The sequence below is a fragment of the Silurus aristotelis genome, assembly GCF_946808225.1.
Source record: "Silurus aristotelis genome assembly, chromosome: 29".
Lineage (NCBI taxonomy): Eukaryota > Metazoa > Chordata > Actinopteri > Siluriformes > Siluridae > Silurus > Silurus aristotelis.
Window position 1 is genome coordinate 6,397,156 of NC_139602.1, and position 26,926 is coordinate 6,424,081.

Here is a 26,926-nt window from a genome sequence, read left to right on the forward strand (position 1 = left end):
CCACATCCATGAACCTCCTCCTTGGCCTTCCTCTTTTCCTCCTACCTGGTGGCTCTATCTTCAGCATTTTTCTACCAATATAATTCATGTCCCTTCTTTGCACATGTCCAAACCATCTCAATCTCGCCTCCCTCACCTTGTCACCAAAACATCCTACATGTGCTGTCCCTCTAATAAACTCATTTCTAATCTTGTCCATCCTCGTCACTCCCAACGTAAACCTTAACATCTTCAGCTCTGCTACCTCCAGCTCCACCTCCTGTCTTTTACTCAATGCCACTGTCTCTAATCCATACAACATCGCAGGTCTCACCACAGTCCTATAAACTTTCCCTTTCATTCTTGCAGATACCCTACTATCACAAATCACTCCTGTCACTCTTCTTCACCCACTCCACCCTGCCTGCACTCTTTTCTTTACTTCTCTAACACACTCTCCATTACTTTGCACTGTTGACCCCAGGTACCTGAACTCCTCCACCTTCTCCACCTCTTCACCCCTGCAACCACGTCACTCCACTGCCCTCCCTCTCATTCACACACATGTACTCTGTCTTACTCCTACTGACTTTCATTCCCCTTCTCTCAAGCGCATATCTCCACCTCTCCAGGCTCTTCTCAACCTGCTCTCTACTCTCACCACAAATCACAATATCATCTGCAAACATCATAGTCCAGGGAGACTCCTGTCTGACCTCGTCCGTCAACCTGTCCATCACCACTGCAAACAGGAAAGGGCTCAGGGCCGATCCTTGATGCAGTCCAACCTTCACCCTGAACCAGTCTGTCGTACCTACTGCACACTTCACTGCCGTCACACTGTCCTCATACATGTCCTGCACCACCCTCACATACTTCTCTGACACACCCGACTTCCTCATACAATACCACAACTCCTCTCTCGGCACCCTGTCATACGCTTTCTCTAAATCCACAAATACACAATGCAGCTCCTTCTGTCCTTCTCTATACTTCTTCATCAACATCCTCAAAGCAAATAAGGCATCTGTGGTGCTCTTCCTCGGCATGAAACCATACTGTTGCTCACAGATGGTCACCTCTTCTCTCAGCCTGGCTTCCACTACTCTTTCCCATAACTTCATGGTGTGACTGATCAACTTAATTCCCCTGTAGTTACTGCAGGTCTGCACATCTTCCTTAGACCACGTCTCCTTGTCTTGCTTTCTATTTCCAGATGTCACACCAAGTACTTTTCTAGCTGCCTCCCTCATCACTCCTGCAGTAGTTGCCCAATCATCACCACCACCAAGCCCCTGTCTGACCTCTTTCCTGAACCTCACACTACACTCTTCCTCCTTCAGTTTCCACCATCTTATTCTTCTTTCAATCCTTACTTTCCTCCTCTTCTTCTTCGCCTCCAAAACCACCCTACAGACCACCATCCGATGCTGTCTAGCTACACTGTCCCCCGCCAACACCTAACAGTCTCCAATCTCCTTCAGGTTGCATCTCCTACACAGAACATAATCCACCTGTGTGCACCTTCCTCCACTCTTATACGTCACCCTATGATCCTCCTTCTTTTTAAAATACGTGTTCACCACTGCCATTTCCATCCTTTTAGCAAAATCTACCACCATCTGCCCTTCCACATTCCTCTCCTTAAAACCATACCTACCCATCACCTCCTCATCACCTCTGTTCCCTTCACCTACATGCCCATTAAAGTCTGCCCCAATCACCAATTGTTCTTTCCTAGGTACACCATCTACCACTTCATCTAATTCACTCCAGAATCTTTCCTTCTCCTCCATCTCACAGCCAACTTGTGGAGCATAGGCACTGATGACATTTATCATCATCCCTTCAACCTCCACCTTCACGATCATCACCCTATCAGAAACTCTCTTCACCTCCACTACACTCTTACTGTACTCTTCCTTCAGAATCACCCCTACACCATTTCTCTTTCCATCCACACCATGATAAAACAGTTTAAACCCACCTCCAATGTTCCTGGCCTTACTCCCTTTCCACTTGGTCTCCTGAACACACAGCATATCTACCTTTCTCCTCTCCATCATATCAGCTACCTCTCTCCCTTTACCCGTCATAGTACCAACATTTAAAGTACCAACCCGAACCTCTACTCTCCTACACTGCTCCTTTTCCTGCCGTCTCTGTAGACGCCTTCCTCCTCTCCTTCTCCTCCTTCGGCCAACAGTAGCCCAATTTCCACCGGTACCCTGTCGGCTAACGATACCTGTGGCGGTCGTTTTTAACCCGGGCCTCGACCGATCCGGTATGAAATTCTCATTTGTGATCCGCATATTTGATTTGGCACATGTTTTACGCTGGATGCCCTTCCTAACGCAACCCTCCCCATTTACCCGGGCTTGGGACCGGCACTAAGAGTGCACTGGCTTGTGCCCCCCTAATGGCTGTTTTTTTACATTTTACCCGAGCAACAAAAAACGTTATTTCATGCACATCTGTAATGACGCTCAAACATTCTGGTAATGAAGAGAAACACACGTGAAAGGTCGTTTTCAGTTACTTATATTGAGCACATTGCCACACGTGTTTTTTCTTTCATTATTTTAGCCTCAACGCATTTTATTTGAGGAATTCGTAGTGAAATTGGTCAAACCGAATTGATCCATGGCCAGCATGACTATCCAGCTGTGAGTCTGCGCATGCGCAGGAGAGCCAGCGTCACTAACATTCGTTCAACAGCACTGTAACATACACCTGTGTGAAACATGGGGGCATTCGCTTTCAGATGAATCGCTGGATCCTTGTAGTGGATGTCATGCAGTTCTCGAGATTGTGGTGCTCCTGGTTTTATAAATCATCAAAACGCTGTAATAAACGCTTCCAACTTCTACACTGCGCACGCGTCCTTGTTGCCTAGTAGCGAACGCGCGCGATGCGGGATCACGTGGTTTTACCCGAAAACAACAAATCTGGGTTTCTTGGTGAACGCGGCCCAGATAAACTTCAATGTATAATGTGGGTGGTTTTTAAAGCCGTGGAGTCCCAATGATGCTATAAAGAGGACCTAGTTTATGTAGTTATAACCTAGTTATGTAGACGCCGTTGAAGGAGACGCGCATGCGCAGATAATCGTATTCAATTTATTTATTTATTTTTTATTTTCCTTTACACTCCTAGTATTCACACAACAACTGTTACAGCTGTATTTCTTTATGATAAGAAAACATAACTCGATTATAAAGATGCAAACTATTTAATTTTAAATAAGATTAAGAATAATTGAAGCACCTACAGAATAAATCACAGGCTGAACTTCAAACGCATTGATGTTGTATATGAAGTGCACTACGATGAAATGAGCATGGCTAACTAAACTTCTCTCTCCCACAGACTCTCACCATGTCCTTTACGGCAGGAACAGTATCATGGTTAGACACACAAACACACACTGATTTTGTACAGAATATAGCTCCACCTTCAAACTCTAGGCCACGCCCTCTCACCTGAGGCTGCTCCTGATGCACACTCACACCAGACCCAATGTGCTTTAGGTTGTGTGTATTTATAGATAACAGTAAAGTCAGACACCACATTAACATCTCCTCAGGACACCACGCCAACCGGGAGGTCATTCGCTCCTGTGACCTGTTAGCTTCCTTAGTCTCATAATGAATGGACATTCAGTGTCACCCACATTCCCTTTTTGAGTCTGGTTCCTCACAAGGTTTCTTTCTCGTACCATCTCAGGGGGTTTTCTCCTCGCCAGTCACTCATCGCTCGTTAGGGATAAACTTATTGGCACTTACATATAAATTCATATTTTATTATCTTCATCTCTGTAACGCTGCTTCCGGACATGTCCATTGTTCGAACTATAGAAACAACACTGAATTCAATTGAATCATAGTTTGAACACAAGAAAGCAACAGCGAAGACAAAACACATCTCAGCTGATCAGATAAATGTGGTGTAAAAGCAGAGGTGGGAAGTAACGGAGTACAAATACTTAGTTACTGTACTTAAGTAGATTTTTCTGGTATCAGTACTTTACTCCACTATTTATTTTTGAGACAACTTTTTACTTTTACTCATAAAATTTTCTACACAAATATCTGTACTTTTTACTTCTTACATTTTCAAAACCGGCTCGTTACTTTAGTTTTAATCCATTGATTTGGTGAAATATATATTTTTTTATTTTCACTGCATGCCGATTTTCATTTCAGCCGAACAACCGATTTCCTGTTACTGCGCGTCTTTTTCAATCCGCTGGTGTATAAAGTCCTGACTCTCACTCTTTACAAAGCTAAGAACCAGCAGGCAGAAGGCAGTAAGAAGTTTGGGGTTAACGTGGATGAGACAGAGGGAGTCAGTGACTGTACTTTTCCAGTTCCAATCTTATCATACAATACTCACAGGACTCTTGTTGTACACCTTCAGTACTCTTCTATTCTCGTGCACTACTGAGTACTCTTAAAGTACTCTTACAGTACACTTTCTATACTCATACTGTACTCATACTGTACTCTTACTGTAAAGTGTGTGTGTGTGTGAAACAGAACTGAATTTGATGGCGGTGTTAATTAGCAGTGTAAGAAACCTCACCCTCCTGTTTCTTTGGTTCTAGTTATTACAAGGGGAACGCATTGCTCTTATATCTGGGAATAATCTTGCTGGCGTGTGTGGCCATCACAGTCTTCAGTTTCCAGACCAAGGTAAATACCAGATCATCATCATCATTACTTCTTGTCGGTGTGAGCTCAGTACTTCGTCTGTTCAGGGTACGCCGTGTGTGAAACTGACTTCTGACTGCATGAGTCATGTGTGTGTGTGTGTGTGTGTGTGTGTGTGTGTGTGTGTGTGTGTGTGTGTGTGTGTGTGTTTAGGTAGACCTCCTTTTCCAGTACTGGTTTGGTCTGTGTTTTGAGCATTTTGCTTTTGATCACAGGAATCATTACCGCCATCGTCGTCAGCGTTCACCTTGTAAGTACTGACACTCGCTGTAACCCACACTGTAACATACACACTTAACACACACATACACAGTGCAACACACATACTGAACAAACTGTAGAACACAATAACAGAGTGTATTTCCTCTTTCCTCTCTTTAGGTTGAGTTGCAGATCATGCTGTTTGCTGCTATCTTAGCCATCTTTTACATGCTGGTGAGTTCATCTTCAATCACTCTGTGTGTGTGTGTGTGTGTGTGTGTGTGTGTGTGTGTGTGTGTGTGTGTGTGTGTGTGTGTGTGTGTGTGTGTTTGTGTGTGTGTGTGTGTGTGTGTGTGTGTGTGTGTGTTACACTATTACTACTGCACTTTTATTGCATCTGCATAGGTACTAAGTTGTAAATAAAGGTAAAGTGGAAAAAAAAACTGCGAATGCACTGCTAATGAAAATGTGTTTGTATGTGAAGTTCCTGGTATACAGAACTAGGACGCTGTTGGAGGGCCGAAGTCGTAGCTTGAATCCGAGTACGTGTTCGGAGCTCTGCATCTCTACGCCAACATCGCTCTTATCCTGCTGCTTCTGTGCATTGGCTTCAGCTCCAATTGAACACACACACACAAGATGCATCTATTTGCGAAGCTTCGCTAAAGCAATTTAATCCAGTCCACTAAACAACTAACTAACCTAAACTACCCCACTCCTGGGGCATCCACATCGTCTCCTTCTAGACAACCTGCTGCTCGAAAAGACAAGTTATAGACGCTGAAGTGCCTTTAATAAATATTTCCTTTATCTAATGTATAATAAATTTTTTTATTTAATTGATATATAAATGAATGAAATCAGTCCTGGAGCAATCCAGAGAAGTACTGGGTTGAAAGCCACATTACGTCTTATGAGTGTATATTTCAAATGTAATGAAGATATCATACAAAATGAGATTCCTACAAACATTTATCTTTGACTATGTCTGGTCCTTTTCTCCCTCCCCCTGTTTGAGAGCCACCTGCTGAACTCAGGTGGCCATTCATACAGACTGCATTCATAGTAATGGATGGCCATTGAAACAGGCAGGAGTGTGTCCAACAATACACACACACATATTTTTTAGCATTTATATTAAAAAAACAAACGTACAAATCGTATAAAACTGTAAAGGGAGATATATTTAACTCACGGATGTAAAATAGGCTCAGATTTTCCATCCAAATGCAGATCACCAGGTCGCCCTCAACTGTTTGTTGTAAGGTGTAAGGTTGCCAGGTGCGTCACAGTGTTTCCAGTGTTTCCATAATGGTACTGGCTGGAAATAATGTTTAAAATGTTATGTGGTGCAGACAAAACGTCAGCAGCAGGTCGCCGTCATCGCTGTTCATGCAATCTCCAATAAAACAACTTTTTCTGAATGTCCACTTTTTATTTCCTTTATTATTGTTTGCAAACAAAGCCCTCAACTGTTTGTTGTAAGGTGTAAGGTTGCCAGGTGCGTCACAGTGCACGTGTGACCACTAAGAGCTTCTAAAGAGTAATTAAACTAAAAACTCGCCCACATGGGGAATAAAATCCTCCCATATACCGTTAAAATCGAGCACTCATTGGCTACATTTTTTATCAATCATGTTTCCATAATGTTACTGGCTGGAAATAATGTTTAAAATGTTACGTGGTGCAGACAAAACGTCAGCAGAAAACAAATGCAGACTTTGGGTGTTTAGGGACAAGATTCCTCCTTGGCTTATTTTTAGTGGGTGGTCTCACTGTAACTCTATAGGCTAGAAAACCATGCTTCTTTTCATGCTCTTCCAATGAAGATTCTTTTCCTGCAGATATTATTTATATTTAGTTTTGTAACTACACCAAGCAGTTATGTTCACGTGAACTTGACGTGTTAATCAGTACTCTGTCGATTCTGGCCCCAAAAACAACAGGATGACGTTTGCGTTTCTCCTGTAGCTACTCTGGTGTCTTTATATGATACTGATATATCTACACCTCCAACACCATTACTGCTCCACTCCACCTCCCAGTAACAGCATCCACACATGCTCTCCTTACACAACACGTGACACTAGATAGAGTCAAATCTCTCTGGATGATCAGAGTAGTGCTGCACTCTCACACTGTCTCTCACTGCTCTGTCCTTTTCAGACATAAATAGGTTACGATGTGCCGTGTTGGGATCCAGAGTCAGATAACAGAAATCTACAGTAAAAGAGAGAAAAAAACTCAACATCGTTGGTTTATGTGTACTTACATATGCATGTGTTAAGTACAAACCTGATTCCAAAAAAGTTGGGACACTGTACAAATCGTGAATAAAAAAGGAATGCAATAATTTACAAATCTCATAAACTTATATTTTATTCACAATAAAATGTAGATAACATATCAAATGTTGAAAGTAAGACATTTTGAAATGTCATGCCAAATATTGGCTCATATTGGATTTCATGAGAGCTACACATTCCAAAAAAGTTAAGACAGGTAGAAATAAGAGGCCGGAAAAGTTACATGTCCATACATGTCCATCTTCAGGCCCTTAAACGGCACTGCATCACATACAGGAATGCTACTTTAATGGAAATCACAACATGGGCTCAGGCATACTTCCAAAAAACATTGTCTCACTGACACAATCCACTTTGCCATTCGCCGTTGCCGGCTAAAACTCTATACTATTCTGTGGTCAGACGAATCAAAATGTGAAGTTCTTTTTGGAAAACTGGGACGCCATGTCATCCGGACTAAAGAGGATAAGGACAACCCAAGTTGTTATCAGCGCTTAATTCAGAAGCCTGCATCTCTGATGGTATGGGGTTGCATGAGTGCGTGTGGCATGGGCGGCTTACACATCTGGAAAGGCACCATCAAAGCTGAAAGGTATTTTCAAGCTCTAGAACAACATATGCTCCCATCCAGACATCATCTCTTTCAGAAAAGACCTTGCATTTTCCAACATGCCAGACTACATACTGCATCAATTACAACATCATGGCTGCATAGAAGAAGGATCCGGGTACAGAAATGACCAGCCTGCAGTCCAGATCTTTTACCCATAGAAAACATTTGTTGCATCATAAAGAGGAAGATGCGACAAAGAAGACCTGAGACTGTATTAGACAAGAATCGGACAACATTCTTATTCCTAAACTTGAGCAACTTGTCTCCTCAGTCCCCAGATGTTTGCAGACTGTTATAAAAAGAAGAGATGTGATTTTTGAGATGTGATGATGCCATGAAATTTAAAATCAACTTATTTTTCCACTTTAAAATTATACATTTTCTCAGTTTATACATTTGATATGTCATCTATGTTGTATCATAAAATATTGAAATTTGAAACTTCCACATCATTGCAGTGTTTTTATTTACAATATGTACAGTGACCCAACTTTTTGGAATCAGGTTTGTATGTACGTGTTGAGATTGTGTGTATTTATATATAGTATGTATATAATTTGTATGTGTTTAAATATGTATGTGCGTGTGTGTGTGTGTGTGTGTGGTAAATATACATTTCAGAAAATCTCTGCTCTGTGGCTCTGGTAGGGAAATGATGTCAACAGCTGCAGCTGTAGAGAAGAAAATGGTAATAAAGAGAAAAGGTGTCAGGTAAATAAAGTGGCTGCAGAAAAGTATGCAGTAGAATTGCTAAGAAATAACACTTCACATAGCGAGTACAGACATTCATCATTGTATTTCTCTAGCAGGAACAGCTCTTCTTACCTTGTGGAGGGATTTTGTAAAAATTCCTCTCACAGAATTCCTTGAGTGTCTTCTTCAGATCTGGGAGAGAATTTCTTACTCCATCAAATGAGAGATGTTGATGGATAGTGATGCAGGATGTGAAAAGTTTTTGTCTTTGAAATGGAGGAGACTGATGTCCAGAAGCCAAAAGCTGCAGAAAACATTTGAAACATTTTAAAAGGAACAGCACAAACAAAGCAGTTTGGAAAGTAAAAAGGAACAACTGGGTTGTAGCCCTCTACAACTTTTTTTTATTGTTTTCATATTTACATTAATGTTCTCTCAGTAAATTACCAAGCATGAACACAAATCTTCAACAAGATCGAACAGCAATAAAGTGTAAAGTCATCTGATCTCAGGAAAACACCACAGTGAGGGTTACCTGGAGGAAATGAACATCATCAACAATGTGTGTCTGTGTGTGTGAAGGCTTCTCCAGTTTAGTGACTCTTCTCTGAAGATCAAAAATCTCAATTAGGTCCATGTTGTGTGTGTTTCTAGGAGCAGCTCCGTCTCTGCTCACTGCTCACCTTTATAATGTTCACAGCCTGTTTCAGCTCCTGCACCTTCTTCTGCTTCTCCTGGATTCTCTGCTGGAATTTCATCTGCTCCTCCTTCAGCTCAGTCTGAGGAAAAGTATGAGGTCAGCCAGCATATTGATTTCAATTAAGGTACATTTATGCTTCCTTGAGCTGTATTTGCTCTGCTGTGTGAGTTTATTAGTTGATAATTAGACCATAAAATGATATAGAAATGGTTATGTAGTGAAAGTTGTATTCTGTAGATTTTATAACATGGGGTTTTATTATTATGGTTGGAATTGAAGGATTTCTATTCCGGTTAGCAGGCAAATAGAACATGAAATAGCTCCCTTACAATGAATGAACCTTGTATGTGGATGAAATTTGTTATCCACCAGAGATTCTTGGAGGGAGTATGAATGGTGCATGAATGGGGGTGGGGCTTAAGAGTACAATTGTAAATTGTAAATGAACTGGATGATGGTGGTACAATCTTGAATGCCTCCCAATGTCTCAAGTCCAGAGGAGTTCAAGATCAACCTCAGCTCCACTCTAGTCTCCTCAATGATCTTTCTTATGTTGAGAACACAGTTCTTTGTAAGTATTGGTTCTGCTTAGGGATTCAGTCAAAGCCACAGCTTGACTCCATATTAGAACATGAATGAGGATGTACCGTAATTTCCGGACTATTAAGCGCACCCGAATATAAACCACACCCACTGAATTTGACAAAGATTTTTATTTTGAACATAAATATGCCGCACCTGTCTATAAGCCGCAGGTGTCTACATTGAAACTAATGAACTTTACACAGGATTTTTATCTTTTGGCATCGTCGTGCGTTTAAAAATCACCATCGGTGGAAGCTTTTCTCACGATGCCGTGCAGCTCAGAACACAGGTGAAGTGCGTTTTTTCATGCCCGGTTGTTTTCAGTGTGATGAATGATTCTCCTTTCCTGTAGACAGTCCGAGTGAAAGGCAGGTCCATATTTACGATGTGGTGCGGGCCGATTCAGTGCACCCGATTTGATATAAAGAATTTCATTGGTTCACCTTAAACCCGTTCGCCAATTTCATTGGTCTAATGTTATGGGGCTCAGTTTTTTAGAGGCATGAAGCTTGTGAAACCGGGAAAAATCCCGGAAAAATCCATAAAGTAGCGGCTTCATTGTTTAAGCCGCGAGGTTCAAAGCGTGGGAAAAAAGTAGCGGCTTATAGTCCGGAAAATATGGTATATTCATTCTTAAAATTATTTAAGTTCTTACCTGTTTCTCAGCTCTTCCTTCTGAAGCTGTCACGGTGTCGTGTCCTTTATGTTTATCCATCATACACATATAACATATGCAGATTTGATCAGTTCTGCAGTGGATCTCAATCAGCTTGTTATGTTCAGAGCAGATCTTCCCTTGTAGTTTTGCTGACGCTTCAGTTAATGTGTTTTTTTTAAAGCAGAAACTTCTAGATGAGGTTTCAGATGAGTTTCACAAAATGAAACAACACATATCAGACAGGATTTGACGGCTTTGTGTTTTCTCCCTTTGCAGAAATCACACTCCACGTCACCAGGTCCAGCGTAACGACGAGCAGAAGAAGCAGATTGGATGTCAGTCTTCTCCACCACTTCAGCCAGCATGTTGTTTCTGCGTAGAACAGGTCTTGGAGTGAACGTGTCTCTGCACTGAGGACAGCTGAAGACACGCTTCTGAGACTCTTCATGCCAGTGACAATTAATACACACCTTACAGAAACTGTGGCCACACTGGGAAGTCACTGGATCCTTCAGAAGATCCAGACACACTGGACAAATTAACTGATCCTGATCTACTGAAATACTGGCCTCTGCCATTTTCTGCCATTCACAGAGAGAGAAAGAAGGAGATAAAGAGAGAAAGAGAGAAAGCCTTTATCTAAATTCAGCATTTTATCTAAAAGAACTTTGAGCTTCTGTGTTGATAGTGTAAATGCAAGAATGGGTGGAGATTGAAAAAAAGGAAGATGATCAACTCCATGACCCTTAGATATACAGTATAATTACGCAGTAATGTTATATATTATTACAGCTTTTATTGGGACAAAATAAGGTTTGGTAAATCAGTTATTACTGCATGATTGAGATTCTGAAGTCTGGTCATAAACTACTGTCCAGTCGTCCTCTTTAACTTTGACCATCACATCATTCTTTTCAGACACTTCCTCATTTTCTCCTTGCACTCATTACCTGGACGCCTTTATCCAGAGAGACTTACAGTTATCTTATTTGTACAGCTGATCATTGTCCCAGTAAATGAATTTGTCTCCTGCTTCATTGTCCATCAGGGATGTGAGAACAGAAGTCCTCTTAGTATCGCATTAAGGATGAATTTTAACTGACACACCACCTGCAAGAAATCAAACAAAGTGTCTGAAGTACCAGAAACACTGGTGCTTCTGGCATCTATTCCCAGCATATCTCTTGAACCTTGTTCAACCTCAATAAGTTTGGAACAAATGTGAGTCTCTTGAATGTTTTTACACAGTAACTGTTTGGACGGATGACTTTTATAAAAAAAAGATATTTTTTTGTTTCTTGTGTAAAATCTGTTAAAACTAGTTAAAGGATATAAATGTCATTTCTGATGTGTGGGGAAATGTTTAATTTGAATTTAAAGTGTTAAGCTAATTTCAACAAGCACCCATACCGTAAGAACAAGATTAGACGCACAATACAAAATAAGACTTTTCTTAAATTCAAGTGTGTAGGCAGCATGAATTTGAGAAGTCTTATTTTGTATTGCACGTCTAATCTTGTTCTTACTGTATGGGTGCTTAAGATGAGTGAATCCGGAATCATCCAGGTAAAATAACCCGATTCTTTATATGACTGGGGATTCATGAATGATTATCTTCATTTACTCGGATCATTTGAGTCCTTGGTTATTTTGCTACTAACAACAGATATAAATACAATTTGTAAATTACACCATTTAATTGTTCTAATTTGTTGTTAGCAAGAAACTATAGCAACAATTAGCTGACTGAGTTTTTCAGGAAACTTCCTGTATGTTCAGAAACACAAGAGACTCAAAATGGCTGATCCTATGCGAGTCCTCGATGATCCACCTGAACCGTGGGATTCAGCGGATCTGTCGGACTCCTAGCACGGAGCGAAACAGCAGAATCCGAGAGATTTGTGAATGAGATTCATGAGTCCACGCATGAAATGTAGGGATTCTGTGAGTGCCCTCTTCCTCTTGCAGGAAGAATCCCTACTGATTCAAGTGACTCAGGGACTCGTGAGAGTCGGATCCGTTCACTGAAAAAATAAATAAATAAATAAATAAATAAATAAATAAATAAATAAAATTAAATAAAAAAAAAAAAATATATATATATATATATATATATATATATATATATATATCTCTACATTGCAGTCTCTACATTGCAGGTCTCACCACATCGCAGGTCTCACCACAGTCCTATAATCTTTCCCTTTCATTCTTGCAGATACCCTACTATCACAAATCACTCCTGTCATTCTTCTCCACCCACTCCACCCTGCCTGCACTCTTTTCTTTACTTCTCTAACACACTCTCCATTACTTTGCACTGTTGACCCCAGGTACCTGAAATCCTCCACCTTTTCCAGCTCTTCTCCCTGCAACCGCATCACTCCACTGCCCTCCCTCTCATTCACACACATGTACTCTGTCTTACTCCTACTGACTCTCATTCCCCTTCTCTCCAACGCATATCTCCACCTCTCCAGGCTCTTCTCAACCTGCTCCCTACTCTCACCACAAATGACAATATTATCCGCAAACATCATAGTCCAGGGAGACTCCTGTCTGACCTCGTCCGTCAACCTGTCCATCACCACTGCAAACAGGAAAGGGCTCAGGGCCGATCCCTGATGCAGTCCAACCTTCACCCTGAACCAGTCTGTCATACCTACTGCACACTTCACTGCCGTCACACTGTCCTCATACATGTCCTGCACCACCCTCACATACTTCTCTGACACACCTGACTTCCTCATACAATACCACAACTCCTCTCTTGGCACTCTGTCGTACGCTTTCTCTAAATCCACAAATACACAATGCAATTCCTTCTGTCCTTCTCTATACTTCTCCATCAACATCCTCAAAGCAAATAAGGCATCTGTGGTGCTCTTCCTTGGCATGAAACCATACTGTTGCTCACAGATGGTCACCTCTTCTCTCAGCCTGGCTTCCACTACTCTTTCCCATAACTTCATGGTGTGACTAATCAACTTAATTCCCCTGTAGTTACTGCAAGACTGCACATCTCCTTTATGCTTAAAGATCGGTACCAGCACACTTCTTCTCCATTCCTCAGGCATCTTCTCACCTTCCAAAATCCTGTTAAACAACCTGGTCAAAAACTCCACTGCCATCTCTCCTAAACATCTCCACGCTTCTACCGGTATGTCATCTGGTCCAACCGACTTTCCACTCTTCATCCTCTTAATCGCTGCTCTCACTTCCTCCTTACTAATCCTATCTACATCCTGCTTCACCAACTCCACATCGTCCAACCTTCTCTCTCTCTGATTTTCCTCATTCATCAGCTGCTCAAAATACTCCCTCCACCTTCTCAACACACTCTCCTCACTAGTCAAGACATTTCCCTCTCCATCCTTTACTGCTCTAACTTGCAGTACATCCTTCCCAGCTCGGTCCCTCTGCCTGGCCAATCCGTATAAATCCTTTTCTCCTTCTTTAGTGTCCAACCTCTCATACAGCTCCTCATATGCCTTTTCCTTGGCTTTCGCCACATCCCTCTTTACCTGCTGCTGCATCTCCTTGTACTCCTGCCTACTTTGCTCATCACTCTGTCTATCCCACTTCTGGTTTGCCAATCTCTTTCTCGTTATGCTTTCTTGCACTTCCGCATTCCACCACCACGTCTCCTTGTCTTGCTTTTTATTTCCAGATGTCACACCAAGTACTTTTCTAGCTGCCTCCCTCATCACTCCTGCAGTAGTTGCCCAATCATCCAACACCTCTTCAACACCACCGAGCAGACAGAGACCTCTTCCCTGAACCTCACACTACACTCTTCCTCCTTAAGTTTCCACCATCTTATTCTTCTTTCAGTCCTCACTCTCCTCCTCTTCTTCTTCACCTCCAAAACCATCCTACAGACCACCATCCGATGCTGTCTAGCTACACTGTCTTCTGCCAACACCTTACAGTCTCCAATGTCCTTCAGGTTGCATCTCCTGCATAGCACATAGTCCACCTGTGTGCACCTTCCTTCACTCTTATATGTCACCCTATGATCCTTCCTCTTCTTAAAATAAGTGTTCACCACTGCCATTTCCATCCTTTTAGCAAAATCTACCACCATTTGCCCTTCCACATTCCTCTCCTTAAAACCATACCTACCCATCACCTCCTCTTCACCTCTGTTCCCTTTACCTACATGCCCATTAAAGTCTGCCCCAATCACCAATCGTTCATTTCTAGGTACACCATCTACCACTTCATCTTAGTTACTCCAGAATCTTTCCTTCTCCTCCATCTCACCTCCAATTATTCCTGGCCTTACTCTCTTTCCACTTGGTCTCCTGAACACACAACATATCTACCTTTCTCCTCTCCATCATGTCAGCTACCTCTTTCCCTTTACCCGTCATAGTACCAACATTTAAAGTACCAACCCAAACCTCCACTCTCCTACACTGCTCCTTTCCCTGCCGTCTCCGTAGACGTCTTCCTCCTCTCCTCCTCCTCCTTCGGCCAACAGTAGCCCAATTTCCACCGGTACCCTGTCGGCTAACGATACCTGTGGCGGTCGTTGTTAACCCGGGCCTCGACCGATCCGGTATGAAATTCTCATTTGTGATCCGCATATTTGATTTGGCACATGTTTTACGCTGGATGCCCTTCCTAACGCAACCCTCCCCATTTATCCGGGCTTGGGACCGGCACTAAGAGTGCACTGGCTTGTGCATCCATAATGGCTGGGTTTTTATATATATATATATATATATATATATATATATATATATATATATATATATATATATATATATATATATATGAGAGAGAAAAAGATGTATATACAAAAAATGCTTATGGCAGTAAACAGTGAGACAGTAAACAACAGTAAACAATAAACAATTTAAGGTGGTTTAGATTGTCCATAAAGTGTCCGTGTGCGGTATGGTGTGGTGTAAAGTGTCCATTAAGTGTCCATGTGCGGTATGGTGTGGTGTAAAGTGTCCATAAAGTGTCCATGTGCAGTATGGTGTGGTGTAAAATGTCCATAAAGTGTCCGTGTGCGGAATAATGTGATGTAAAGTGTACGTGTGCGGAATGGTGTGGTGTAAAGTGTCCGTGTGTGGTATGGTGTGGTATAAAATATAAAGTGCACTGTGCTGTGCAAGTCCAGAGTTTAAAGTGTCATGGTGCAAAAGGTGAGATATGTACAGAGAAGAAGTGTGATGATGGAGAGAGTGGGCCAGTTTTTAGATCTTGGGTGTTTCCTGGTTTAAACTCCGAATGGCCTGTGGGAAGAAGCTCCTCCTCATTCTTTCTGTGTTTGCTTTCAGGTAGCGGAATCGATTCCCTGAACGCAACAAAGAAAAGAGTCCATTATTGGGATGGCTAAGGTCCTTCATAATCTTCCTAGCTCTGGCCGGCACCGCGTGCTGTCCTGTAGGTTTGGGAGCTCGGTGTGGATGGTACGTTCAGCTGAACGCACCACCCTCTGGAGGGCTCGTCTGTCCTGCATGGTGCTGTTCCCGAACTAGGAAGTGATGCTACCCGTCAGAACGCTCTCAATGGTGCAGGTGTAGAAAGTCTTTAGCACCTAAGAGGGAAGTTTAAAGTCCCTTAAGCGTCTCAGATGGTACAGACGATGCCGGGCCTTCTTCCCCAGGGTGTTGGTATGACAGGACCACGACAGGTCTTGTGTGATGTGAACACCTAAGTACCGGAAACTGTCCACTCTCTCCACTGGGGTCCCGCTTATGTTTAGCGATTGGTATGACCGCTCCTGCTATGTGCTGAAGTCCATGATCGACTTCTTAGTCTTGCTGACTTTCAGGAGAAGGTTGTTCTCCTGGCACCATCTCTCCAGGTTTTTAACCTCCTTTAGGTAGGCCGTCTCGTCGTTGTTGGAGATCAGGCCCACCACAACGGTGTCGTCAGCAAACTTGATGATGTTGGTGGGGTTGGAAGTGGCCACACAGTCATATGTGTACAGTGAGTACAGAAGGGGGCTCAGAACACAACCCTGGGGAGCTCCAGTGCTGAGGGTGAGGGTGGATGAAGTGTGTTTTCTTAACCATACGGCTTGTGGTCTGTCTGTCAGGAAGTTAGAGATCCATTGACACGGCGGCAGGCTGAGTCCCAGGACCTCCAACTTAGAGGTGAGTGTGGAGGGAATTATGGTGTTAAATGCTGATCTGTAGTCCACAAACTGCATCTTTGTATAATTCCCATTTCTTTGGTCCAGGTGGCTCATCGTGGTGTGGAGGAGATGAGCAATGGCGTCCTCAGTGGAACGGTTCTGACGGTACGCGAACTGTAGTGGGTCCGCTGTGTCTGGTAGTGAGGCAGTGATGACCAGTCTCTTGAAGCACTTCATCACTACTGAGGTCAAGGCTCCAGGGCGATAGTCGTTAAGGCAGGCGGGCTGGGGTTTCTTCGGGACAGGAACAATGGTAGACTGTTTGAAACATGAGGGGACAACAGATTGTTCCGGTGAGAGGTTTAATATCTCACTGAACACCGGTGCTAGCTGGTTAGCGCAGGCTTTCAGAACCCGACCTGTGATGCCATCTGGTCCTGCTGCCTTCCTGCTATTCACTCTCTTGAATGCCCTCCTCACGTCATGCACAACCAGCGTGCACGCTGAGGGAGCCGGAGAGGTAAACACGTTCACCATCTCGGAAGATTATGAGTGTGGTTATGCAGCCTCAAAACCAGCGTAAAAGGTGTTTAGCTTGTCTGCCAGAGAAGCATCCGCATTCACCATTCTAGAAGATGGTGTTCTATAGTCCGTGATTGTTCTTAGTTCCTGGCACAGGCTCCTAGAGCCACCATGTTGAAACTGTGACTCTAGTTTCCTCCCGTAGTGCTCTGCAAAAACTGTAAGATGCAGCCTTGTACTTATCCGTGTCCCTGGTGGAGAGCTTCTTGTTGTAGGCAGTGGAGCGGGATCTCAGAGCGTCGCGGATGGTTTTATCCACCCACGGCTTCTGGTTAGAAAACGTTCTGATAGTGGTTTTTTGCATCGCTAGTTTGACGATGAATCCCACAACCGCTTCTGTAAACATGTTGACGTCATCAGAGCTGCGCCTGAACATGTCCCAGTCTGCATCATCCAAAGCGTCCTGCAGAGCGGCCACAGATTGGTCAGTCCAGCGCGCAACCTCCGTCTGAACCGGAGCTTCCTGTTTCAGCCTTTGTTTGTAAACAGGCATGAGGAAGATGGCGGCATGGTCCGATTTCCCAAATGGTGGACGTGATTGTGCCTTGTAGCTGTTCTTAAATGTTGTGTAGCAGTGGTCCAGACCTTTGCCCTGGCGGGGCAGGTGATGTGCTGATGAAAGTTTGGTAGTGCGCGCTTGAGGTTGGCACTGTTAAAATCTCCTACCACAATCAGCGTAGTGTCCCGATGCTGTGTTTGGTGAAGTGTTATTGTCTCATGTAAATCCCATACTGCATTGTCCGTGTCCGCTTGAGGTGGGATATAAACGGCACTGACTATGACCAAGCTGAATTCCTGAGGTAGATAAAAGGGCCGCCATTTGATGGTCAGTATTTCCAGGTTTGGTGTGCAGTAGCGTGAAAGAGGAACGATGCTCGCGCTGTCGTACCAGTGGTTGTTTACCATCAGACACACTCCACCTCCTTTTGACTTCCCCGACTCCAGTGTTCTGTCCATGCGGTAAACCGATTGTACCGAGTACCACTGGGTTCAGCCATGTCTCGGCGAAGCAGAGAATGTTGCAGTCCCGAATGTCCCTCTGGAACTTGACCCTTGCCCTGAGGTCGTCGAGCTTGTTCTCCAGTGACTGGACATTGGCCAACAGGATACTAGGTAAGGGAGCGCGGTGTGCGCGTGCCCTCAGCCTGTTCCTGATGCCGGCTCGTTTCCCTCGCGGACGCCAGTACAGGTCGCGTCCTTTGTTCTCCCTCAGGATCTCGCTCGGCCAGCATGGGTTTAAAAACGGCGAAATGTGAGTGCATTGTACACCAATAGATATAAGAGTGTCTCTGTCATATCAAATGATGTCCATCTTGTGTAGATGGAACTGTAACTAATTAAATAAAAGTATAAAATAAACAAAAAAAGAAAAAACGTAGCCGGAGCAGTCGTGACGGCAGCCGACCTAACCGGCGCCATCTTGGAATCCATCTAAAGCATATGTCTAAAATCGCAATATGATTGGTTAAAGCAACAGCTTCAAGCAACACAGATTTGACAACACAGCAACACAAGCTAAAATCTAGTTAAATATAAACTTGGTGGTGAAACGCTATGAAATGAAGAGAAAAGACTATTTGGAATAATTTAATAGATATTCTGTTATTCTGGTAGAGTTTATGGCAACAGAGAAAACCTTGCTGCCCATGACGGCCCACCACTGAGTAAATCATATGTAAGATTAGTGATTTGTTTATAAATCAGGGTCTGAGGCTTGGAACAGAATGACGGTGATGTGCACTTTGCCAGACACATAGGAACAGGACTTCTAACAAATAAAAATGTGAATGAAGTTTAAAAAACTTTAAGTTGCTCGGTTCAGTTGAATTCAATCTCACAGTTTTTCTATTAATACCTATCCAGAATCCAGCATATAGAGGTTGAGTGAATGTGGTGTGGAGTTTGTGGAGGAGCTTCATCGTATCAGAGACGCTGTAGAAGGACAGAGTTCCTGCACTGTGATCCACATACACTCCTATTCTGGAGAATGATGGAACTTTGAGATCAGTCATAATGTTGTTGTGCCAGAAATAAACAGAATTAAAACACTGCAGACTCCAGGACTGATTGTTGTGTCCAAACATACCCACATTACCTCGTCCTTTCCTTCTGATGTCTTTATATGAGACTGATATGAACACATTACTCTCACTGCTCCTCTCCACCTCCCAGTAACAGCGTCCACACACACTCTCTTTACTCAACACCTGCTCCAGGTAGTAAAATGGCACAAACATTCGTGCGAGGTATCAAAACGCTCGTCTCTCCGAGTATGTCGCGTCTCGTGGTCGGCACTAAAAACGGCCGGGGGGTGGATTTTTGCACCGGCACGCACTACACACATTTTCTTCAGGAAATGTCAGATTCTAGTTAATGGTAAAGTAACTGAAAAACGAATCAGAAGCTTTTACACGATTAAGACGTGAATTCCTCAGGACAATTTCTCTCACCAAGTTCATGAATTATGATGAATTTCTCCTGGCAGAGTTCCTCAAATCTCTTTTTCAGATCAGAGACTGATTTCCTCACTCTATCAAATGAGAGATGGACAGTGATGCTGGGTGAGTCCTCACATCCAGAAGATACACTAAGAGACTGGAAACTCTACAGAGAGAAAGAAAAACATTATGGAGAAGGAGAAAGGTGGAGAAATTTACATGTGACTATATAGACTATACACACTTTGTGTTACCTGGAGGAAATGTATGTGATCATGTGTGTGTGTGAAAGCTGCTCCAGCTCAGTGATTCTTCTCTAAAGATCAAAAATCTCCTGCTCCTGTTGCTCCAGGAGTCGTTCATCTCGACTCAGTTCAGCCTCCTTCTGATCTGATCTGATACACATGACCTAGTGGCCCTCAAACATGGCTGTCCTGAACTTCAAACTCAAGCACATTCCAATGATCATTTTAATACTGAGACTAAGGACTGACAGACACACACACACACACACACACACACCTGTTTTTCAGCTCGTTCTGCTGCAGCTGCGATGGTGTCATGTCCTCTGTGTTCATGCATCGTACACAAGTTACAGATGAAGCTTTGGTCAGTACGACAGTAGATCTTCAAAACCTCATGGTGCTCAGAGCAGACCTTCTCTTGTAGATTCCCAGAGGCTTCGATTAACTTGTGCTTATTCCAGGAAGGAACTTCATTATAAACTTTCAGAAGAGTTTCACAAAAGGAGATCAGACACATCAGACACGGCCTTGGCTCCAACCAATGGACCAAGTTCTTTAAGTGAACTACAGGAAAATGTTGATGTGCCAATACCTGCTCCATGATGAAAAGAAGGCACAGTACACCCCTTCCCTTCTAGATGCAATGAACTTCCTGAGATCAGCCTGGAATGACGTGAAGAAGGAAACAATTTCAAACTGCTGGATGCACTGCGTGATTCAGGATATTTCCGATGGTGAGTTTCAGGCACAGTGCCGCGCAGCCGCAAAAGAACTCACGGAAGTGGCGGAAAAATCAAGCATTACAGATGCTATCTTGGAAGAGGAGGCACAGGAGTTAGCCATCACTGTCCAGGAATTTCCAAGATTACATAGAAATCGACAAAGACATCGTTACTGATGGCGCGATCACAGATGAACACATTGTATCAAGTGTGAAGTCAGCACAGGCAAGCACATCTGCATGCGGCAATGACAAAGAAGATGAAGAAGATGCGGACGAAGATTTGGAACCAATTCCTTCAGCTGGTGAGGTGGTATCAACAAGCTTGTGTTAGTTCAGAATGCAGCAGCAAGAGTTCTTAAAAGGTCAAGAAAATATGACCATATAACCCCAATCTTATCGTCCCTGCACTGGCTTCCTGTTAAGTTTCGAATAGACTTTAAACTACTACTTCTTACTTATAAAGCACTAAATGGTTTGGCTCCCATGTATCTCTCCAGTCTTTTAACACGCTACAATCCGTCACGCTCCCTGAGATCTCAAAACTCTGGGCTTCTAGTAGTTCCCAGAATAGCAAAGTCCACTAAAGGTGGTAGATCATTCTTACATTTAGCTCCTAAACTTTGGAACAGTCTTCCTGACAGTGTTCAGGGCTCAGACACACTCTCCCAGTTTAAGTGCAGATTAAAAACATATATTTTTAGCAAAACCTACACATCATAACCTTGTGCTCCAGAACATCTGATCACATGCACATTATCAAGTTGTGCTGTTAATATCATGAACAGCAGCTCTGTTAATTTCTCTCCACTGCTTCTCTTTCTCTCCCCATCCCGAGGCATCCTGAGATTTGGCCAGCCCCAGTCACGTCCCACCTCATGAAGATTATGGACCTTTGAATAAGTAGATGCCGAACTCGCAAACATCCTGAACCATCTAGAGACGTTCCAGTGCCAATTGGATCCCGCTACATGTGCGGAGTTTTGACATTGGACCTATTGGAGTGTTTAAAGGCTCTGGCATGGAGAAGCTGGTGCTGGATCTGTGATGATCACAAATGTTGAGCTCAGTAGCTCCTAGTTTTATAACCAGAAAGACTAATCTTATACTCCAGTGCTCATGTTAGTTCTCTCTCTCCAGTGTTCTGTATTGTTGAAGATTTATGTTCAAACTCTTGATGTCACCCAAATGAGGATGGGTTCCACTTTTGAGTCTGGTTCCTCTCAAGGTTTCTTCCTCATTACATCTAAGGGAGTTTTTCCTTGCCACAGTCGCCACGGCTGCTCATCAGGGATAAATGCACACCATTCACCTTGACTGCTGATTTCTGTAAAGCTGCTTTCAGACAATGACTGATGTGAAAAGCGCTATAGAAATAAACTTGACTTGACTTGGTAGAAATGCTACAGAAAATTCGACAGTATGGTTCTTTTGTAGGAGATAAAACTGTTTTAGACAGCATAAATAATATTGAAGCATTTGTTTTCAAGCAGACTGTTAAAGGCAAAAAGAAACAAAGCATTTTAGACTTTGTAAAGAAACCATAGTAAGTAGGATATTTTCAGAGCTTTGTCAGAGTGAAAGGAATCACAAATTAAATTTTGACACTGGTTAGCTTGTTGCAAAACGAAAATAAAAAAAATATTTGTAATGAACTACACCCCGCACATTTTCTGTGAGCGATCTTTGTGTTTGCAATGTTGGGGAATATAAAAAAGGTTTGTTTTAAGACTCGAAGGTGGTTTGTATTGGATACTGGTAAATCTCTGCTGTTAGTTGGTGCACATATGCCTTTTGTATGTATGTACATTTTTATAGCATGCCGATTGCTTTATCAAACAAATCGCGGCAACGCTGTCGTGTAAAAAAAAACCTTCAAAAACATGTGCATGTACATTCTCATTTATTAACGCACATCATGTACATAAAGAAATTTCAAGCACATTGGTTTTCATTTATCTCTACGCTTTTTGGCAAACCTCTATGTGTAATTATATATATATATATATATATATATATATATATATATATATATATATATATATATATATATATATATATATATATACAGTGCCTTGCGAATGTATTCGGCCCCCTTGAACTTTGCGACTGTTAGATTTTTATCATGCCCAAACGAAACTTGGAGAGATTTTCCTTACGACCTGTGATGCTCCGTAATGCCTTTCTGAATTCAGGGAAGAATCACACAGCATATATAGCATATAGCAGGAATATAGCAATGTTCCTCTTCGTTTATTGCAGGTGGCAGACACATATTTATACACACAGGATGATATAGTCCACACACACACACACATTGGGTAGAAAGCTAGCCTAAAGTCGTTTTCCTGTTTAGACAAGAGGATATACCAGCCCGAGATTTGTGAGCCCAGATAAGACTCTCTGTTTACCTTACAAACTAACATCGTAAATATCCTATAGACACTGAACGGACAAGGAAATGTGTGTGAGATAGTGTGAAAACAGTTTTAACACTAACAATGGCCACTTTAAATCATTTATGATTTAGCATCACACACCAAAACATAGGATGTTCATCCTGGGAACAGAACCTGTGACATAAACTGCAAATTAAAAGATAAAGATACAAAAACATACAGATTCCAACAATCAATCAAAGAATGATTCCTAAAACAAAATAGTGTTCAACAATCGTAAACAAATTCTTAATCTTTTCCAAAAACTTTGTTCAGCAGTTGTTTCACGTTCTCCAAGACATCATGAGACCATTGTTTCTCAGTGTTTGTTCAGTATATCTATAATCAGTAATATAAGGTATACATAACAGTTTCTTCTCACTGAATAATGTATTCAAAGAGAATAAAAAAAAATGTGGAGTCTAGTTACATCTATGCACATATAGTTATAGAATTTAGACCTTGAGCGGGTATCAGGGTAAGCTAAACTAAACAGTCAAGTGAGTTTGATCTTCACCCCGGAGGTGGCCACCTTTGTACTAAAAAGAAAAGATCTTTCCGTGGGCTCTCAAATGTTTCAGCCCTGAAAACTCACTTAGGTAGGCTTCTTAGGCCAACAGACCAATTAATGCATAGATTAAGTGGGTGCTGTTTTGATCCTGCTTGCGCGTACCCCTGTGGCTGATAATCAGTCAGAACTCCAGTTCTGGTTACAGCTAGAACAGTCGCTGGACCCAGATACTTCAGCTCACCGACTTTGATGGGCTTCAGACTTCTTATCAGGACCTGCTGATTAGGCACAAAAGGGTGTGTGACCTTATCTGTGGGCAGAGGGAGAGTTAGTGAAACATCAGCACTGATAGAATTAAATTTCTCAACCAGGGCAGAAACGTAGTCGTCCACCATCACTTCCAGGTTACCTAAGAAAGAAATGCCAGTGCGTCTCCTGACCCATGGGGTCATGAAAGGTTAGAACATAAAACTTTCAAAGGATTAGTTTTGTTAGAGATAGGGTTAGTTTTGTTAAAGATAGGGTTATTTTCTTTGAGTACTCCCGGGAGAACAACAGTACAATTTTGGCCTGTTTCAATGCAGGCTTTAGTAATACGCTTAATGGTTCTGTTTCTTCTCCCTACCACTCCAGCTGACTGTGGGTGATAGGGAATATTAAAATAACAATCAATTGCTAAACTTTTAGCCAAAAGTTGTCTTACCTTTAAAGCAAAAGGTGTGCCGTTATCACTTTCAATCACACTAGGAATACCAAACCTAGAGATGATCTCTTTTGTTAATATTTTGACAACCGTTTTAACATTCACTGTTGCACATGCAAATGCTTCTGGCCACTTAGTGAATCTGTCAACTATAACCAACAGGTATCTCAAATTTCCTACAGGTGCATATGTGTAAAATCTATGGCCAATATGGCAGGGAGTTGAACAGCTTTTAAAAGGTCGCCTATGAGATTAAAATGTGCTCTGGGCTTTCCATCAGCTGTTTTAAAGTCTCTTTGCTTCCATGTTTCAGCAAAATCATGCACAACACCATAAGCATACTTAGAATCAGTGTATAAAGTCACTACTTTACCTTCAGACAACTGACATGATCTTGTAAATGCGACCAACTCTGCAGCTTGTGCTGATGTGTATGGTAATGATTTAGCTTTAACTATTACATCAGGTAATCTTACAACCGCATATCCACATAAATACACACTAGAAGGTTCTGAACATCAACATCTACTTATAGACAATCCCCCTCTTCCAGGGCCGTATTTAAAAGATTGGGCCTACAAGAGGCCTTTCGCTCAATTTGTTTAAGGCAATCATGTGCGTAGTCAAAACCATCTAAGTCTAGCAGATCACGCAGAGCTACTACAGCTGAATGCGACTAAGAAGAAGGCTTAATAGTTAAGTTTTCCGTTGCCAAGAGTGTAGTTTCATAACCAGATCTACGTTGTGCTGTCAGATGTTGTGTAAAATAGCTGTTTCCTGATTTGAGGTGTACAGTATCAAAGGATGTGACAGCACCGTTATCTCAGCATCCCGGACCATCAGAGCCGCAGCAGCCACTGCACGCAAGCACGAAGGCAACCCTTGTGCTATATTGTCTAAAGATTTTGAAAGATACGCAACAGGCCGATATCTGTCACCGTGTTCCTGGGCTAGGATCCCCGCAGCCGTACCACCACATTCGTGCACATAAAGGTGAAAAGGCTTAGCATAATTTGGAAGACCTAGAGCTGGAGCAAACTCTATAGCATTCTTGAGGGCAGCAAAACTGTCAGTCATTTCATGAGTCCACAGAATGAGATGTGATGGAGGAGCTCTGTGATCAATAGCACTACGCAAAACTTTATAATGCTGTGCGCAGTCAGGGATCCATGCTCGGCAGTAGTTCATCAGTCCCAAGAAGCTCTGCATCTGTTTCACAGTCAGAGGTCTTGAAAACCTAGTCACAAGCTGTACTCGGTCCTCTGACAAGGATGTCATCTGCGTATTGATGAATGCAGGTTGTTTCTGGAAGGTGTATATCAGCCAAAGTTCTGTGCACTACAGCGGAGAATACGGCTGGTGAGTCAACAAAGCCCTGAGGAAGACAAAGATCAATCACAGTAAAAAAATCTGTGAGTCGCTGGTATAGAATCAACAATGGTAGCTACATCGGGCACCAAATGAGCTAACGGAATTAATAATTTATTAATCTCACGTAAATCTTGTGTTAGCCTCCAGCATTGTTTACCTGCCTTTTAGACGGGATTAATCGGTCTGTTATACAGTGAATGTGTCTCCATCAAAACACCTTGTGACAATAAATTGTCAATAACTGGAGCAATGCCAACATTCTTCTCTATCAACAATGGATATTGTTTAACAAAAATTGGATGGTGTGTTTTCATGAGTGCATGATACGGTTTTACCTGGATTAAACCTGCCTCATCTTTGTGAGAGGCCCATAATTTAGGGTTAGCTTCACCTAAATCTGGTTCATCAGGCAGGACTTCTGTACTACCCTAAAAGAAATCTTCCAGATGTGGCTGTGGCTCAGTTGAGAGCATGAGGACAGAAGGAAAAGACAGTGAGACATTGAATTTCCATTCCCATTTTGTGCATCATATCTCTTCCTAAAAGGTTAAAGGTGAGTTTGGAATTATTGTAAAGCTATGATAAAAAAATTTATAAGTCGTTGTCACCACAGGCAAAAGGTGAGTTACAGGACATGAAATTGGAACTCTATCTATTCCCTAATAGATGAACTTCCCCTTTTTCCTAGGACGTCCTCCTTGAGTTTAGTGCTGAGGCTGGAATGCACCACTTCCTGTTGCAGTGCAAAGCATAAAGGGTTAACTTAACCTGGAGCATAGCAGAAACCTCTAGCAGCATCTAAATCTCTAGGAAAAAGTATCTAGATGTGACACAATTTCACTCCATAATGGCAAATGATCTAAATAAGGATTAGTCCAAAAACCAGCACAATTCCTTTACATAAAATCTTTGGGATTTTCTTCCGGCAGTAAGCGAGAAATGTTATGACCCATCATCTTTACACAGAACAAAGAAAAGACACACAACACTTAATACACAGACAATACAGCTGCGCAGGCACCAGGGAGATCGCAGTCTTCAGACAAAACCCGGTCGAGGCCCGGGTTAACAACGACCGCCACAGGTATCGTTAGCCGACAGGGTACCGGTGGAAATTGGGCTACTGTTGGCCGAAGGAGGAGAAGGAGAGGAGGAAGATGTCTACAGAGACGGCAGGAAAAAGAGCAGTGTAGGAGAGTAGAGGTTCGGGTTGGTACTTTAAATGTTGGTACTATGACGGGTAAAGGGAGAGAGGTAGCTGATATGATGGAGAGGAGAAAGGTAGATATGCTGTGTGTTCAGGAGACCAAGTGGAAAGGGAGTAAGGCCAGGATAATTAGAGGTGGGTTTAAACTGTTTTATCATGGTGTGGA

The 26,926-nt window shown here is 42.5% G+C and overlaps 1 protein-coding gene, 1 long non-coding RNA gene and 1 pseudogene across 4 annotated transcripts in view; 1 reads left to right on the top strand and 2 right to left on the bottom strand.

Moving 5' to 3' along the window:
• LOC310722610 (uncharacterized protein) overlaps positions 1-26,926 on the bottom strand; it is a 676,055-nt gene that overhangs the window by 136,053 nt on the left and 513,076 nt on the right. The window lies entirely within an intron of this gene.
• LOC310722639 lies at positions 4,845-5,958 on the top strand. The gene is made up of 3 exons (XR_014532429.1): positions 4,845-4,941; positions 5,073-5,126; positions 5,377-5,958. It is a non-coding gene; the product is annotated as an uncharacterized lncRNA (long non-coding RNA).
• Positions 8,429-11,025, bottom strand: LOC310722945 (E3 ubiquitin/ISG15 ligase TRIM25-like; annotated as a pseudogene). The gene is made up of 4 exons: positions 10,445-11,025; positions 9,188-9,283; positions 8,716-8,808; positions 8,429-8,482 (listed from the first exon to the last, which is right to left on the bottom strand). The product of its transcript is annotated as an E3 ubiquitin/ISG15 ligase TRIM25-like (transcript).